The 17,028-nt window shown below is 38.4% G+C and overlaps 1 protein-coding gene across 1 annotated transcript in view; it reads right to left on the bottom strand.

Annotated features, from left to right (window-relative positions):
• ROR1 (receptor tyrosine kinase like orphan receptor 1) overlaps positions 1-17,028 on the bottom strand; it is a 466,977-nt gene that overhangs the window by 411,201 nt on the left and 38,748 nt on the right. The window lies entirely within an intron of this gene.

The following is a 17,028-nucleotide window of genomic DNA, read 5'->3' as shown; positions in this document are numbered from 1 at the left end:
TACTTACACTTGAAGTTTTTTTTAATTTACAGCAGAAAACAAATGAGAAAGACTTGGGAGTAGGTAGATGCCCAGAGCTCAAATCATCACTTTCAGGTTTAAACTATTTCAAAAATTTCCCCAGATTGTTAAGCCACACTCCTGTGGCAGAAGTGAAGATACTAACTACAGTGATCCTTCCAGAATCTCAAGGTTGATTCCAGGTCCGCTGCAGAGTAGCTCATTCGCTTAACCTCCTGAAGGAGGCTCATACGTAATAATAAATAGAATATTTATAGAATTGCTGAGGCTTAACATTGCAAAGGGTGATAGAGGGCATGTAGCACTGGGGTAAGAGATCTATGCACCAAGAGTAGCAAGGCTGGGAATGGAAATGAAGGAGTCCAGTGCAGTGGGACCTAGGTAGACCAGAGCATCATTTAGGTCCTATGGAGCACCATCATGTGGGAATGCAGGCCAGTATACCCAGATTTTCTGTTTCTTAGACAAACTAGAATTTCATGTTTATTTAAAAAAATTTTTTTTAATGTTTGTTTATTTTTGAGAGAGAGAGAGAGAGACAGAGCATGCACAGGGGAGGGGCAGGGAGGGAGAGAGAGAAAGACACAGAATCCGAAGCAGGATCCAGGCTGCCAGCACAGAGCCTGGCACAGGGCTCAAACTCATGGACCCTGAGATCATGACCTGAGCCAAAGTCGGATGCTTAACTGACTGAGCCACCCAGGCGCCACTCAAGTTTGTTACATAAAATCATCTAACTTTTAAATATTGGCAAATAATTTTTAAATTCTATAGAAAAAAATGTAAAAATATAGGAGAAAACTTTGTGACCTTGGAATAGGCAAATATTTTTAAATTATTGACCAAAAGCACAATCCATAAAAAAATTTATAAATTTGACTTTATCTAAATTAAGAACTCCTCCTTTTCAAAGGACACTGTTGAAAGATGAAAAGATAGGCCATAGACTGAGAGAAAATATTTGTAAGTCATATATCTGATAAAGGACTTATACCCAGAATTTATAAAGGATATTCAAAACTTAATAATAAGGAAAAAGAGGGACTTCTGGGGAAGATAGTGGAGTAGGAGGACCCAAAGCTCACCTCATCCCACAGACACAATTAAATAACACCCACATCAGCATAAATAACCCAGAAAGCAACCTGAAGACTGGCAGAATGGATTCATGCTCCACAGCTACATGTAGAGAAGAGGCCATATTGAAAAGGCTAGGAAGGGCAGAGCTAAAAGGACCAATGGGACTGTCCTTAGGAGGGAGGGACACAGCAGTAATGGAGAGGGGGAAGAAACAGACTGTCACACTGGCTAGCCCACACAGAGAAGATGAATCCCCATTAACATAAAGCTTTCAAAGCCAGAGGAGCATAATTTCATGAGTTCTTACACTTAGCAGTAACTTTAGCATGGAACTTTAAAAATCAGTAGGCTCAGCTCTGGGAGAGCCAGGAGAGTGAGAAGAAACGGAGTCCCTGCCCTTAAAGAGACAGCACAACAAACAGCCTCATGAAATTACAGCATAGAAGCAACAGCTTGAAAAATGCCTGGTGTATACAGGAGGGAGATTTTTTTTTTTTTTACTAATCTCAGATCATGTGCTGGAGGTACAGAGAACTTTGAGAGACTTTTCTAAGAACAAAAGAACTGGTAGGTGCCATTGCCTTCCCTTGCCCCTCAGCCTAGACACATGGACACCTGCAGGAACCAGCACAGTACCAACACTTTCTACCTAACTTAATAGGGCACCCAGGCCCTGAGTTCTCCTGCAGACATGCCTCCTCCTGCCTGACCTGGTTCTGGTACCCCTCACACCACACACCTGCCCAAACACTGCTAACACTGCACTCCCCACCTCCACATTCTCCTGTTAACCTGCCCCCTTGAATACACCCTTGACCAAAGCCCATCCAAAGTGGTGCCACAAACCTGGAAGTGTGCAAGCAGCCCCAATGGGCCACCACCACTCCAAAGGGACTCCTGAACTGGGGAGAAAGGAAGAAAACCACACATGCCCGTCCAACTGGGGCCTTAACAACAAGCTTGGGGTAGATATTAGGTCTGACTTCAAGCCCTATCCACCAATGAGAGAGTCTCAGGGAACAACACAGGGAATGCGCCCTGAAGTTCAGTACTACTGCATCTTTTTTTTTTTTTTAACGTTTATTTATTTTTGAGACAGAGAGAGACAGAGCATGAACGGGGGAGTGTCAGAGAAAGAGGGAGACACAGAATCTGAAACAGGCTCCAGGCTCTGAGCTGTCAGCACAGAGCCTGACGCGGGGCTCGAACTCACGGACTGTGAGATCATGACCTGAGCCGAAGTCAGCCACTTAACCAACTGAGCCACCCAGGCGCCCCAGTACTACTGCATCTTTACCAAATGCCTAGTCTGACTCAGCTCAAGCCCAAGGTGGCCCCTGACTGGCCCATTAACAACACAGGGACCAAACTCTGCCCATAACAGGCAGAGAGAGCCATTGCAGATATGTGGAATACAGGCAAATGTGGCTCAGCCACAACAGTTGGGCTCACGCAACACACATAGGTGACAACCCTGAAGTACCAGTTTCTAGTGAACAGAGGACACTGCACTGCAGAGCACTATAGGACCTTTTCTTCATAAAGCCACTATTTTCAAGACCAGGAGACATAGCTGAATTTTCTAACACATGGAAACAGGCACAGAAAGTTACACACATGAGGAGACAGAGGAATATGTCCCAAATGAAAGAACAGGACAAAACCACAGCAAGAGAGCTAAATGAAATGGAGATAAGTAATATGCCTGACAGAGAATTTAAAGTAATGGTAATAAAGATATTCAGTGGACTTGAGAAAAGAGCAGAGGACCTCAGTGAGACTCTCAACAAAGAGATAGAAAACATAAAAAATAAAGAACCAATCAAAGACGAAGAACTCAGTACCTACAATTAATAATACACTAGATGGGGGGCACCTGGGTGGCTCAGTTGATTGGGCATCTGACTCTTGATTTTGGCTCAGGTCATGATCTCATGGTTTGTGGTATCAAGTCTCACATGGGGGTCTGCACTGACGGCATGAAGCCTACTTGGAATTCTCTCTCTCCTCTCTCTCTGCCCCTCCTGCCACTTGTGCAAGTGCTCACTTGCTCTCTCTCTCTCTCAAAATAAATAAACATTTCTAAAAAATACACTAGATGGAATAAATAGTAGACTAGACAAAGCAGAAGAACAGACCAGCAATCTGGAGGACTGAGTAATAGAAAGCAATCAAGCTGAACAGGAGAGAGACCAAAAATAATAATAAATGAAAATAGACTGAGGGAATTCAGTGACACCATCAAGCATAACAATATTCTCATTACAGGGATCCCAGAAGGAGGAGAGAGAGAGAAAAAAGGTGGCAGAAGTTTTATTTGAAGGAATAATAGGTGAAAATTTCCCAAATCAGGGGAGGGAAACAGAAATCCAGATCCAGGAGGCACAGAGATTCCAACAAAATCAACCCAAGGAGGTCCACACCAAGACACATAGTAATTAAAATGGCAAAAACTAGTGATGAAGAGAAACTTTTAAAAGCAGCAAGAGAAAAGAAAACAGTTACATACAACAGAAACCCCATAAGGCTACTAGCTGATTTTTCAACAGAAACTGCAGGCCAGAAGGGAGTGGCATAATATATTCAAAGTTCTGAAAGGAAAATACCTGCAACCAAGAATGCTTTACCCAGCAAGGATATGATTCAGAGTAGAAGGAGAGACAAAGAGTTTCCCAGACAAATAAAAGTTAAAGAAATTCATGACCACTAAACCAGCCCTATGAGAGATGTTAAAGACAACTCTGAGTGGAAAGGAAAGACCATAAGCAGGAGTAAGAAAAGTAGGAAGCACAAAAGCAGTAAGATTAAGTATATCTATAGAAATCAGTCAAGGAATTTACAAAATAAAGAGATGTACAGTATGACACCATATACCGAAAACATGGGCAAGAAAGGAATAAAGAATGGGTTCAAACTTAAGTGACCATCAATTTAATATACACAGCTATATGCATAAGATGTTATATACAAACCTAATGATAAGCACAAATCAAAAACTGTTAATAGATATGCAAAAAATAAAAAGCAAAGAATCCAAGTATATTACTAAAGAAAGCCAGCAAATCATGAGAGAAGAGAGCAATGGAAGAAGGGAACAGAAAAGAACTACAAAATAACCATAAAACAAATAACAAAATGGCAATAAGTACATGCCTATCAATAATTACTTTGAAGTAAATGGGCTAAATGCCCCAGTCAGAAGGGTGATGGAATGGATAAAGAAGCAAGACTCATCTGTATGCTGCCTATAACAGACTTATTTCAGAACTAAAGACACATGCAGATTGAAAGTGAAGGGATGGAAAAGCATTTATTATGAAAATGGAAGTGAAAAGAAACCTAAGGTAGCAGTATTTATATTGGACAAAGTAGAGTTTAAAATAAAGACTGTAACAAGAGACAAAGAAGGACACTATAATCATAAAGGGGAAAATCCAACAAGAAGATATAACCTTTGTAAATATTTATGCACCCAACATGAAAGCACCCAAATATATAAACAGCTAGTAACAAACATACAGGAAGTAATTGGTAATGATACAATAATAGTAAGGGACTTTAACATCCCACTACCTCAATGGATAGATCATCCAAACAGAAAATCAACAAGGAAACAGTGGCTTTGAATGACACATTGGAACATATGTATCTAACAAATATATTCAGAATATGACATCCTAAAACAGCAGAATACACATTCTTGGTGCACATGGAACATTCTCTAGAATAGATCACATGTTAGGCCACAAAACAAGTCTCAACAAATTCAGAAAGTTTGGAGTCATACCATGCATCTTTTTCTGACCACAATGCTATGAAACTACAAATCAACAGCAAGAAAAAGTCTAGAAAGAACATAACTACATGGAGAATAAATAACATGCTACTAAACAATGAATGGATTAACTATAAAACCAAACAGGAAATTAAAAAATAGATGGAGACAAATGAAAATGAAGACACAATGGTCCAAAATCTTTGGGATGCAGCAAAAGCTGTTCTAAGAGGGAAGTTTGTAGCAATACAGGCCTACCTCAAGAAGAAGAAAAATCTCAAACTAACAACCAAACCTTACACCTAAAGGAGCTGGAAAAAGAAGAACAAACAAAACCCAAAACAAGCAGAAGAGAGAAAACGATAAAGATTAGAGCAGAAATAAACAAAATAGAAACTAAAAAAAAAAAAAACAAACAAAACAATAAAACATATCAATGGAACCAGTAACTGGTTCCTTAAAAAGATCAATAAAACTGATAAACCTTTAGTCAGACTTATAAGAGAGAGAGAGAGAGAAAGGACTCAAAGAAAAGCAGAAATGAAAGAGGAGAAATCACAACTGACACCACAGAAATACAAAAGATTGTAAGAGAATATTATGAAAACCTACATACGAACAAATTGGATAATCTAGGAAAAAATGGATAAATGCCTAGAAATATATAACCTCCCAAAACTGAATCAGGAAGAAATAGAAAATTTGAACAGATTGATAACCAGCAATGAAATTGAATCAGTAATCAAAAAAAAACTCCCAACAAACAAAAGTCCAGGACCAGATGGCTTCACAGGTGAATTCCACCAAACATTTAAAGAAGAGTTATTATCCATTCTTCTAAAACTATTCAAAAAAATAGATGAGACAGGAAAACTTTCAATTTCACTCTATGAGGCCAGCATTGCCCTGATACCAAAACCAGACACAGACACTAGAAGGAGAACTACAGACCAGTATCTCTGATGACGAAAGATGCAAAAATCCTCAACAAAAATTTAGCAAATCAAACCCAGCAATACATTTAAAAAAATATGTAATCAAGTGGGATTTATCCCTGGAATGCAAAGGCGATTCAATATTCACAAATCAATCAACATGATACATCAACAAGAGAAAGGATAAAAACCATATGATCATTTCAGTAGATGTAGAAAAAGCATTTGACCAACTACCACATCCATTCATGATAAAAACCTCAATAAAGTAAGATTAGATGGAACATACCTCAACATAATAAAGGCCATATGTGACAAATCCACAATTAACATCATACTCGATGGTGAATAACTGAGAGCTTTTCCCCTAAAATCAGGAACAAGACAACGATGTCCTCTCTCACCACTTTTATTCAACCTTGTACTGGAATTCATAGCCACAGCAGTAAGACAAAAAGAAATAAAAGGCATCCAGAATGGTATAGAAGAAGTAAAACTTTTATTATTTGCAGGTGACATGATACTATATATAGAAAACTCAACCAAAGAAATTCTAGAACTGACAAATGAATTCAGTAAAGTTGAAGGATACAAAATCAATGTACAGAACTCCATTGCATTTCTATATACTAATGATGAAGCAGCGGAAAAAGAAGCTAAGAAAACAATCCTGGGTCACCTGGCTGGCTCAGTCAGTAGAGAATGTGATACTTGATCTTTGGGTCATGAGTTCAAGCCCAACATTGGGCACAGAGTTTACTGAATGAATGAATGAATTTAATTTAAAAATAAATAAAATTTTAAAATAAAAATAGTTTTTAAACATAACTATCTTAAAAAAAAAGAAAAGAAAACAATCCCACTTACAATTGCACCAAAAATAACAAAATACCTAGGAATAAACTTAACCAAGGAGGTGAAAGACCTGTACTCTGAAAACTACAAAACATGGATGAAAGAAATTGAAGACAATACCAACAAATGGAAAGACATTCCATGCTCATGGATTGAAAGAACAAATATTGTTAAAATATCCATACTACCCAAAGCAATCTACAGATTTAATGTAATCCCTATCAAAATACCAACAGCATTTTTCACAGAACTAGAACAAATAATCCTAACTTTGTATGAAACCACAAAATACCTCAAATAGCCAAAGCAATCTTGAAAGAGAAGAATAAAACTGAAGTATTATAATCCCAGATTTCAAGATAACTACACAAAGCCGTAGTAATCAAAATAGTATGGTACCTGCACAAAAATAGATAGTGGAACATAGATCAGTGGAACAAAGACCCCAGAAATAAACCCATGATTATATGGTCAATTAATCTATGACAAAAAAGGCAAGAATATGCAATGGGAAAAAGAGAGTCTCTTCAACAAATGGTATTGAGAAAGCTGGACAGCCCACATGCAAAAGCATGAAACTGGACCACTTTCTTATAGCATACACAAAAATAAGCTCAAAATAGATTAAGGACATAAATGTGAGACCTGAAACCATAAAAATCCTAGAAGAGATCATAGGCAGTAATTTCTCTGACATTGGTTATAGCAGCATTTTTCTAGATATGTTTCCTGAGGCGAGGAAATAAAAGTAAAAATAAACTATTAGGACTACATAAAAATAAAAAGCTTCTGCACAGCAAAGGAAACAACCAACAAAACTCAAAGACAACCTCCTGAATGGGGAAGATATTTGGAAATGGCAAATCTGATAAAGGGTTAGCATACAAAATACATAAAGAACTTATACAACGCAACACCAAAATTACAAATAATACAATTTAAAAAATGGATGGAAGATATGAACAGACATTTCTTCAAAGAAGACATACAGCTGGCCAAAGGACACATGAAAAGATACTTGATATCACTCATTATCAGGGAAATGCAAATCTGACACCTGTCAGAATGGCTAAAATAAAAAACATAAGAAACAGCAAGTGTTGGCGAAGCTGTGGGAATAAAGGAACCCTTTTGTACTGATGGTGGGAATGCAAACTGGTGCAGCCGCTGTGGAGGAGCCACAGTACAGAGGTTCCTCAAAAAATTAAAAATAGAATTACCAAGTGATCTAGTAATTCCACTACTGAATATTTACTTATAGACTACAAAAACATTAATTCAAAAAGATACATGCACCCTTGTATTTATTGCAGCATCATTTACAATAGCTAAATTATGAAAGCATAATTTATGTCCATAAACATGCCCATTGACAGACTAATGGATAAAGAAGAAGTGGTATAGTTCCTCAAAAAATTAAAAATAGAACTACCTTATGACCCAGCAATTGCACTACAGGAATTTATCCAAAGGATACAAAAATGTTGATTCAAAGGGGCACATGCACCCCAATGTTTATAGCAGCACTTATAACAATAGCTAAATTATCGAAAGAGCCCAAATGTCCATCAACTGATGAATGGATTAAGAAGATGTGGTGTGTATACGCACACACACACACACACACACACACACACACACACAATGGAACATTGCTAGGCAATAAAGAAAGAATGAAATCTTTCCATTTGCAATAACATGGTTGGAACTGAAGTGTATTATGCTGCGTGAAATAAGTCGGTCAGAAAGACCAATATCATATGATTTCACTCCTATGTGGAATTTGAGATACTTAACAGATGAACATAGAGGAAGAGAAGGAAAAATAAGATAAAAACAGAGAGGTAAGCAAAACATAAGAGACTCTTAAATACAGAGAACAAACTGAGGCTGATGGGGGTGGATTAAAAGGGTGATGGGCATTAAGGAGGGAACTTTTCAGCATGAGCATTGGGTGTCATATATAAGCGATGAATCACTTGGTTCTACTCCGGAAGCCAAGACTGCACTGTATGCTAACTAACTTGGGGGAAAAAAAAGAAGTAGTATACATATGCAATGGAATATTATTCAGCCATAAAAAAGAAATCTTGCCATTTGCAACAAGATGGGTGGAGCTAGAGAGTATAATGCTAAGTAATATAAGTCAGAGAATGACAAGTACCATATGATTTCACACATATGCAGAATTTAAGAAACAAAACAAATACACTATGAAAAAAGAGACAAACCAAAAACAAACTCTTAAGTAGAGAGAATAAACTAGTGGTTACCAGAGGGGAAGTGGAGGTCTTGGGATGGATCAAATAAGTGAAGGGGATTAAGAGTACACTTACCATGATGAGCACTGAGTAATATATAGAATTGTTGGATCGGTATATTGTACACCAGAAACTAATATAACACTGTATGTTAACTATACTGGGATTAAAAGTAAGTAAATAAATAAATAAGAAAGTAATATGATAAAAGCAAGCAAAAGACTCACATTACCAAAGAAGATATGCAGATGGAAATTAAGCACATGAAAAGATATTCAACATCATTAGTCACTAAGGGACTTTAGATTAAAACCACATTAAGGACAAATACCTACTGATTAGAATGGAAATTATAAAGATTTCTTATCCAAAAGTTGACCATGATGAGGAGAAACTGGAACTCTCAGACATCGCTGGTAGGAATGTAAAATGGTACAGCTTTGGAAAGCAATTTAGCAGTTTCTTTAATAGTTAAATATACACCTACTTATAATCCAGCCATGCCACTCCTAGGATTTTAACCCAAAGAAATCATATGTTCATACAAAGACTTCTAGTAGAGTTATGGCAGGTATATTTATAATAGCCCCAATCTGGAACAGCCCAAACCGTCCATCAACAGGTGAACAAACAAACTATGGTACTTCCATATAATGGAAGTATTCAGCTATCATAAGGAATGAACACACTACAACATGGACAGATAACAAAATAGTTAAGCTGAGTGAGAGACACCAGACCAAAAAGAAGAAGAAGAAGAAGAAGAAGAAGAAGAAGAAGAAGAAGAAGAAGAAAAGTACAACCTGTATGTTTCCATTTATATAAAATTCTAGGGAATATAAAAAAATGTATAGTAAAAAGAAAGCAGATGAGTTGTTACCTGGAACAAAGAGTGGAAAGTCAGGGATGGATTACAAAGGGACATAAGGAAACTTTGGGGGGTGATGGATACGCTCATTATCTTGATTGTGGTAATAGTTTTCATGAGTATGTTCTCGTGTCAAAATTTATCAAATTGTACACTTATAACATGTGCCCTCTCTTTTGTGTCAGCCATACTGCCTCAATAACTTAGTTTTTTAAAAAAACAAAACAAAACAGAAGAACATTATTTAGATCTAACCAAAGATATCTCTGAGTGAAATATAGCCATTTAAATACCAATTTGAATTTCTGCTTCAATCTTACTTCTCCCACTTAAGAGTCAAAAAAACTGAGACCTAGAGAGATGTAGTGATTTCCTACGTAAGATTCTACTTGTAAATTCTGTATCTAGGGGCTAGACAAGAACAGGCCAAAACGATGTTGATGAGAATGAGGGTTTAAAATTTTTTTTTTCCAACGTTTATTTTTGGGACAGGGAGAGACAGAGCATGAACGGGGGAGGGGCAGAGAGAGAGGGAGACACAGAATCGGAAACAGGCTCCAGGCTCTGAGCCATCAGCCCAGAGCCCGACGCGGGGCTCAAACTCACGGACCGCGAGATCCTGACCTGGCTGAAGTCGGACGCTTAACCGACTGCGCCACCCAGGCGCCCGAGAATGAGGGTTTAAATGAATGATACCTCCTTATCTATTTTAAGAATTGCTTTCACAATGGAAAGCAGAGCTTAAAATCAAAAGAATCTGAATCTCCACTCCATCATCACTAATTAGGTCTATGACCTTCAGCAGTCCTTAAAATTTGCAGAATCTGTTTCTTCATCTCTACATCCATGTTAAGAATATCTACCTCATAAAGCCTTCTTGAGAATTAAGTAAAATAGGATATGCTCATGTAACTTTTTAATAATTAATAATTGGGTGAATTTTATCTGTGACATGGATGGGTAGAACATGTATTATGCATTGATATATTATAAAACTGCGGATGAGAAAAGCTAAGTGTTTTCCCTTGATCATGCAGTCAGGAAAGACAGAGTTGGCTTACCCCATCTCCTAATTCCCAGTCCAGTGTTTTAAAGAAAAAAAAAAAAAAGACACTCACAAAGGTTACTGGAAAAACCCATCTCTAAATGTAGAGTAGGGAGGTTCTTCTCTTCTCAGAGTCATTTAATTCAAAAGTCTTGAAACAGTAGCCTGAAGGCCATATTTAGCCTTCTGAAGTATTTAGATTCTAAGTGAACAGTGTTTGAAAAAATTGAAGTCAACATTTAAAGTTTGAGAGATTTCACATAAAAATCTGAATTTCTTGCTTGTTTTGGAAAAAATGAGCAGATCTTGCAACACTGAACCTCTACTGAAGAAGGGCAGTGGAGAGCTGGATGTGAGGAACAGGTGCCCCTTCAGATGGGTGGGTCCCCCTCAGGTCCTCACAGTCCCCACCATCCCTCACACCCTGACACTGAGTCTGCCTTACTTATAATATAAACCTGGCACATGTGGACATTTATTTATATGTGCAACCAATGTTTTCCACAATTCTGCCTCACACAGTTAACCATCATTTCCGGAGGGCCAACCATGTTTATGATTTGTCATCTAGAAATGACGATGCGCTGTGTTGACATTCAGACAGCCATTCAACAGAACTGACTCCCCCTAGGCTGCACATGTAAGCAGTTTCCATGCACACCAATTGAAGCAGAGATGTGGCAATGTTCCAGCATATGTGGGCAATGTAGATATTCAATCTGATTTTCTTGGGCACCAAAGTGGATATATTTTGGGGGTCCTGACTCTTGAATGATCCAACTTGACATTCTACCTTGATCACATCTACCAGACAACTGCCCTGTTTCCACAGACCTGTGCTCCCATAGCCACAGTTTTAAGTGGTTCATAACCACTTTAAATTGTCTAAGGAAGCTGATGGGTATAAAAACCAGTGCTGCCAAGGACCCTGAGATAGTTTCACATTAACCCTTAGATGAGCCCATGAAGTAAACACACAAAACATATCCAGGATGAGAGAGAGAGTAAAACCAACAGATAACGCATACAAACGTTATTTTTTTGATATACAAAAATTACCAAACTGCCTACAATTAGTGAATACAAATCACTTTTTGGCTCTGAAATAGTTCCTTACAGCACACAAAAGTAAGTTAAAACGTATGCTTGAGACCTTGGTGTACATCTGCTGTTGATCTTCTGTAAATACAAAATACTTTTCTTCTTTCAACCTAAACAGTGGATCAGGAAGCCCGTAGTGAACTGTACAGTACTAGCCAATCTAAAAGCGTTTTGGAAACCCAAGGTCTAGAAATAGATACATTTTCTCATTTGTCTCTCACCATAACTACAAAATACAAAGAATAACCAACTTTTAAGTATTCTGACTATGCTGGATTTTGCCACGATGAAACACAGGTCACTGTGAGGATAACTGCCTTAGACAGTTATACACAGCTATGGAAGGGCCACCCATGGGAGGAGAATCAGCTGACTCTCTGTATGGCTATGGTTTGTTTTGTTTTGCTTTTTCAAACAGTGAAATGCTTGTGGTTAATTATTTTTTTGATTTCACTCCCTAGAGAAAATGCACTACACGCCATCCACTTTCTATTATTATTTTGTAATAACAGAGTTAAAGATCTATCGCCTGGTGTGATTGGCAAACACTAGCAAGCCAAGAAGAGAGAACTCCACAAACTAGCAATCATTTTAAGGGAATATGTTAAAAATTCTAAATAATAAACCCGGTTACCGCCAGACCCAAGACAAAGGTTGGTAACGATGTACAGAAATGTTCCTGTTTTCCTGTCTTACTCAGAGCATACCATTTACTCCAGGCTTCCTTATCTCTCTAATAAATGCCAGATTTTATTGACACATTTTATCTGCTTTTTGCCATAGACACCAAAGCTCTGGAATGTGAGGTCTCTTTCTGAGCCACCATTTATCCCCACACATTTGCTGGGAGAGCACCATTATAATTTTTCCAGTCTCCTGACTTTGTTTTCTAAACACAGTCCCAATACACACACGGCGCATCTGTTTTCCCCTCAGAAGAGAAGCATTCTTGATTACTCTCTCTTTTCCCCTCGGAGAAATGTACTACCCACAGATGACACAGATCTTTTGATCAACAAGCTTCCAAAGAGATACAGATTTGTTCTCCACAATCAGCAAGGAAGCTGTGCTCAATTTTTTCTTTACTACAGTTAAAAAAAAAAAAAGCGGGTGGGAATCCTATAAAACTATGATGGAGAAGGCCTCCTTTAGAGGGAAAGAGTAGAAAAACATTTACAAGGTCACCCCCAGGAAGTTTGTGATCTCCCAAAATTATGCACAAAATACCCCAGTTTGAGCAGAGAGCACTTTGGGTTTTTCCTCTTAGATGCTGGATTTTTTTTTTTTTTCAATCTCATTGAACTCTGAGCTCTAGACTCATAACAGTGTTAGGCATGCATTGTCACTACAGGGTTTTTCATCTCTGTGTCATTTTACAGACTAGCTCAGAGAATCCTTGAGCTAGAAGGAATTATTTGGATTCCTGTTTTACAGCTGAAGAAACTGAAGAAGAGAAGCAAAGAGTTTCCCACTGAGACACAGAAAGAGCCTGTTTGAGGGGCTCAGTCTGCAGGGTTTCAGAGTTCAAACGCCTACTCAGAATCCTACCACAGGGGCACAAGACAGCCTTCTAAATCCAGCATGAAACACTGGATTTTGTTATTCTGTCTATATAATGTAATGTAGCATGGTTGCGTGGGGAGGGACAGAACAGGGAAAGGTGATGAAATTGTGGCTCCATCTAAAATAATCTTACTTTACATAATCGGATACGATTTAAGAAATATAGTCATTCTCCCTTGCCACAACATTAGTTAAACCCTTGGTGCCAGAGAGATCTAAAGCCTTCCATTTTATTGTGTATTTGATAGTAGCTGTTCTCACAGTCTAAAAAAGATATCGTTTGGGCATAGTTGAACTATATACCAACACTACTCTCAGAAGATGTAGCTTGTAAGTGTAGAAAGCAAAAGCTTTTGGGTCACTATAAAGAGGTATGCTTCCTGGGCATATAAATTTGCCAAAATTTCCAGTTATAATGTGAAGACTTTATTTCATGTGCAGAAAAAAAAAAAAGAAAAAAACAAACAAAAAAAAGCCTAATGGTGATTTGTGAATCCTGTTGGAAGCAACAGGAAGAACGGAAAGAGGGGGAGGTAGAAGGCCAGGCTAACCTGGCTTTAGTGTTGGTAAGTAATACTCATACGATTGTATCTACCATTTAGTGAGCACTTTACATGCATTTGTTATTTAATCCACACAACTCTTTGCATTTGATATCTGTGCTTCCATTTTACAGATGGGAATAGTGAAATTGGAGGGGCAAAGTGACTCACTTATGATTATATTCAGTGCCAGCGTGCTCAATAAGGCGTCTTTTGAAACCAGACAGAGAGGGGAGTGTCAAATACATGTATCAGTTGTAGAGTGGCCAACCATCCTAGTTTGCTCCAGACTCAGAGGTTTCCTGGAAAGTAGGAATTTCAGGGCAAACCAGGATGATGGCTCACACATCAAGTTGTGTAGCCTTAAAGAAACTACCTCCCTGCTCTGGACCACAGAGGAATTTGGACCAGGATGATCTCTACAATTCATTGGAGTGTTACTGTCTGATTTCCTTCTCTGCAGAGGGACAGAGGGTCATCTCTCTGATCCCAACCTCAAGGAATCTTTACTGTTTCCTTCTTTATGACTGAGTTCTTCCAGTGTATTCTAGAAAGCCCCCTCTGATTGGATCTACACAGCTACAAGAAAACTCATAACAACAGCTTTCAACTGAACAGGCCTGAGTGTGATAAACTTCCATTGGTATCTGCCTTCACATTGTAAGGGATACTTCACATTTATCACATCTACTCAATCTCTCTCAGCCTCTGTTTTCCCATCAAAAGGAGAATAATAAAAATTGTATTTCATAGAATTAGTGAGAATCAAGTGAGATCAAAGATGTAAAAGTGCTTTTATAAATTGTAGAAAAATATAAAAATGTATCCATGCTGTCTCTTAACAGAGAGTGGGTATGTGATTCACAAGCCCACTTACATGTAGCCCCAGGTCTGTGTCTACCCCCATAGTCTTGCCCCACACAGCACCTAACCCGTATGGGCTGTTGAAGATGGAATTTTATATTCTAAAGGCTCTGGATCCTTTCTCATTTTAGCCATGATTCTAGCCATTTGCTGTCTATAACCTCCTAATTCAATAATCAAGAAGCAGAAAACTTGTACTCTACATCAGGATTGGATATGGAGATTAGGAAAACAGGATGAGAAGAACTCAAACTCTGGGACATTAATTAAAACGTTTAGAAGAGAAAAAAGGAAACCACATCATTATGGTCGTGCAATTGTCTAATCTCTTATATAGGCAAAATGGCCTCTATCCAGTATAATTCATAGAGGTATTTTGAGGATCATTGGGACAGGAATATGAAGGCCCTCTCAAAAACATGTAAAGGAGGCTACAAAATTAAGCACTAGGCACGCCTATGTATATGAAAATAGATGGCACACATATATTTCATCTCGTCTGACATTCTTATTTTACAAGTGATAATATGAAGAGCTAGAGACAATTTGTGCACAGAGACAAGAGCCATGATGAAAACTCAAATCTCTTGACATTCAGCCAGTGCTCACTAATCATAAGGATTACCTTACTTTGGGATCCCCCAGAAGCAGGTTTTGAGGCAAGAATTCAAGTGCACATGGTTTATTTAGGAAGTAGCTCCTAAGACCTCTAGTTGGGCAGTGGGAAGTGAGATAGGGACAAGAAGGAAACAATCAAGCAAGGCTCCACTGTGGACAACTGGAGTGTCCTCCTGCTGAGAAACTGAGAGAAACAGGATAGATCCTGGGTCTCAGAGTTATTCCAACTGAAAGACAACAAGATCAGGGTATTTAGCCTATCCTTCATTTGGTGACAGCTGCTGGGACAGTGTCAATTCCTCCATCACTTCTAGCATAAAGGTAGAATAGGCTCCAGTGACCAAAGACTGCCCTTGGAAAAGATTCACAGGATTTGGGAATTAGAGGTTGAGACAGCATACCCAGCAGTGGTACAAGCTGGTACAAGTAGACACTGGCAGGCACAGATGGCCATCTATGACTGGTATCTTGGGCGTCCGCTAGTCGAATATACCAGAGAATGGTGCAATTACCACTATATTCTGTTGCAGTGTAAACCCCATTAAGGCAAAACTGTATATATTTTTTGGTCTGTTTTGTTCATTGTTGAATCTTTAAGGTCTAAAACAGTGATAGCACATCACAGCTACTTATTAAATATTGGTTGAGTAAATGAATAACACCCCTCACAATTGGCCAGTCTGCTTCTCCTTAAATGCTCCACCAGTGAGGAGGTACTGGTGAAAAGTTAAGGCAGCTGGATCATTTACTGAACCATCCTCTGATAGAAATTTCTTCCTGACATTAACTTCCTATGTGCTTCCCTGTAACACTTATCTTCTGGTTCTAATTTTCTCTGGGACCAAAGAGGAATAAATTTAGCTCCCCGTTCCACTTGATATATTTCAGATATATTTGGATAGCTGTGTGTGCCTGGTTTCTTCAGCTGTCCTCTTATGATATGGTTTTTAAGATCTTTCACTTTGATGGTAGTGGGAAGAACATGGTATTAGGAGTCAGCCCCGTCACCTTCAAGGGGAGTAATCTTGGACAAGCTTCTTCCTCTAAAAATATGTAGATGAGGTTAATAACACCTATATTTCAAGGTTGGTGTTGAAGATGTACTGAGACCATGTAAATAATGCCCTAGCCCCATGCCTGATACTTGGAAGGCCCCCACAAAAGTGGGTTATTTTCCACTACCCACAGCCCAGTCAGCAGCCTCTGGTTATGATTCATCTTGTCAATAGATGGTTTAGGTATGACATCCACAAATGGGCTTTCTTGTACATCTCTACTTAAATGCAGAATATAAAGGAACTACAGTAACCCTCACTCTGCAACGTTTAAAAGACCCGAGTCAGTCTGTGATAAAGTCAGGACTAGAAAGCAACCCTATTAATGCACTCTAAGAATACAATAGGCTTTTTAGGCATCCCCATAGCAATGCTGTTTCCTGTTAAGCTTATACTACACAACTAAAATCCCAAGGCCCTCTTTTTGTGAAATATTCTACTATAC

This window comes from Acinonyx jubatus, chromosome C1 (genome assembly GCF_027475565.1).
Source record: "Acinonyx jubatus isolate Ajub_Pintada_27869175 chromosome C1, VMU_Ajub_asm_v1.0, whole genome shotgun sequence".
Lineage (NCBI taxonomy): Eukaryota > Metazoa > Chordata > Mammalia > Carnivora > Felidae > Acinonyx > Acinonyx jubatus.
The sequence above is the reverse complement of the archived record's forward strand: the minus strand, read 5'-3'. Positions and strand labels throughout refer to the sequence as shown.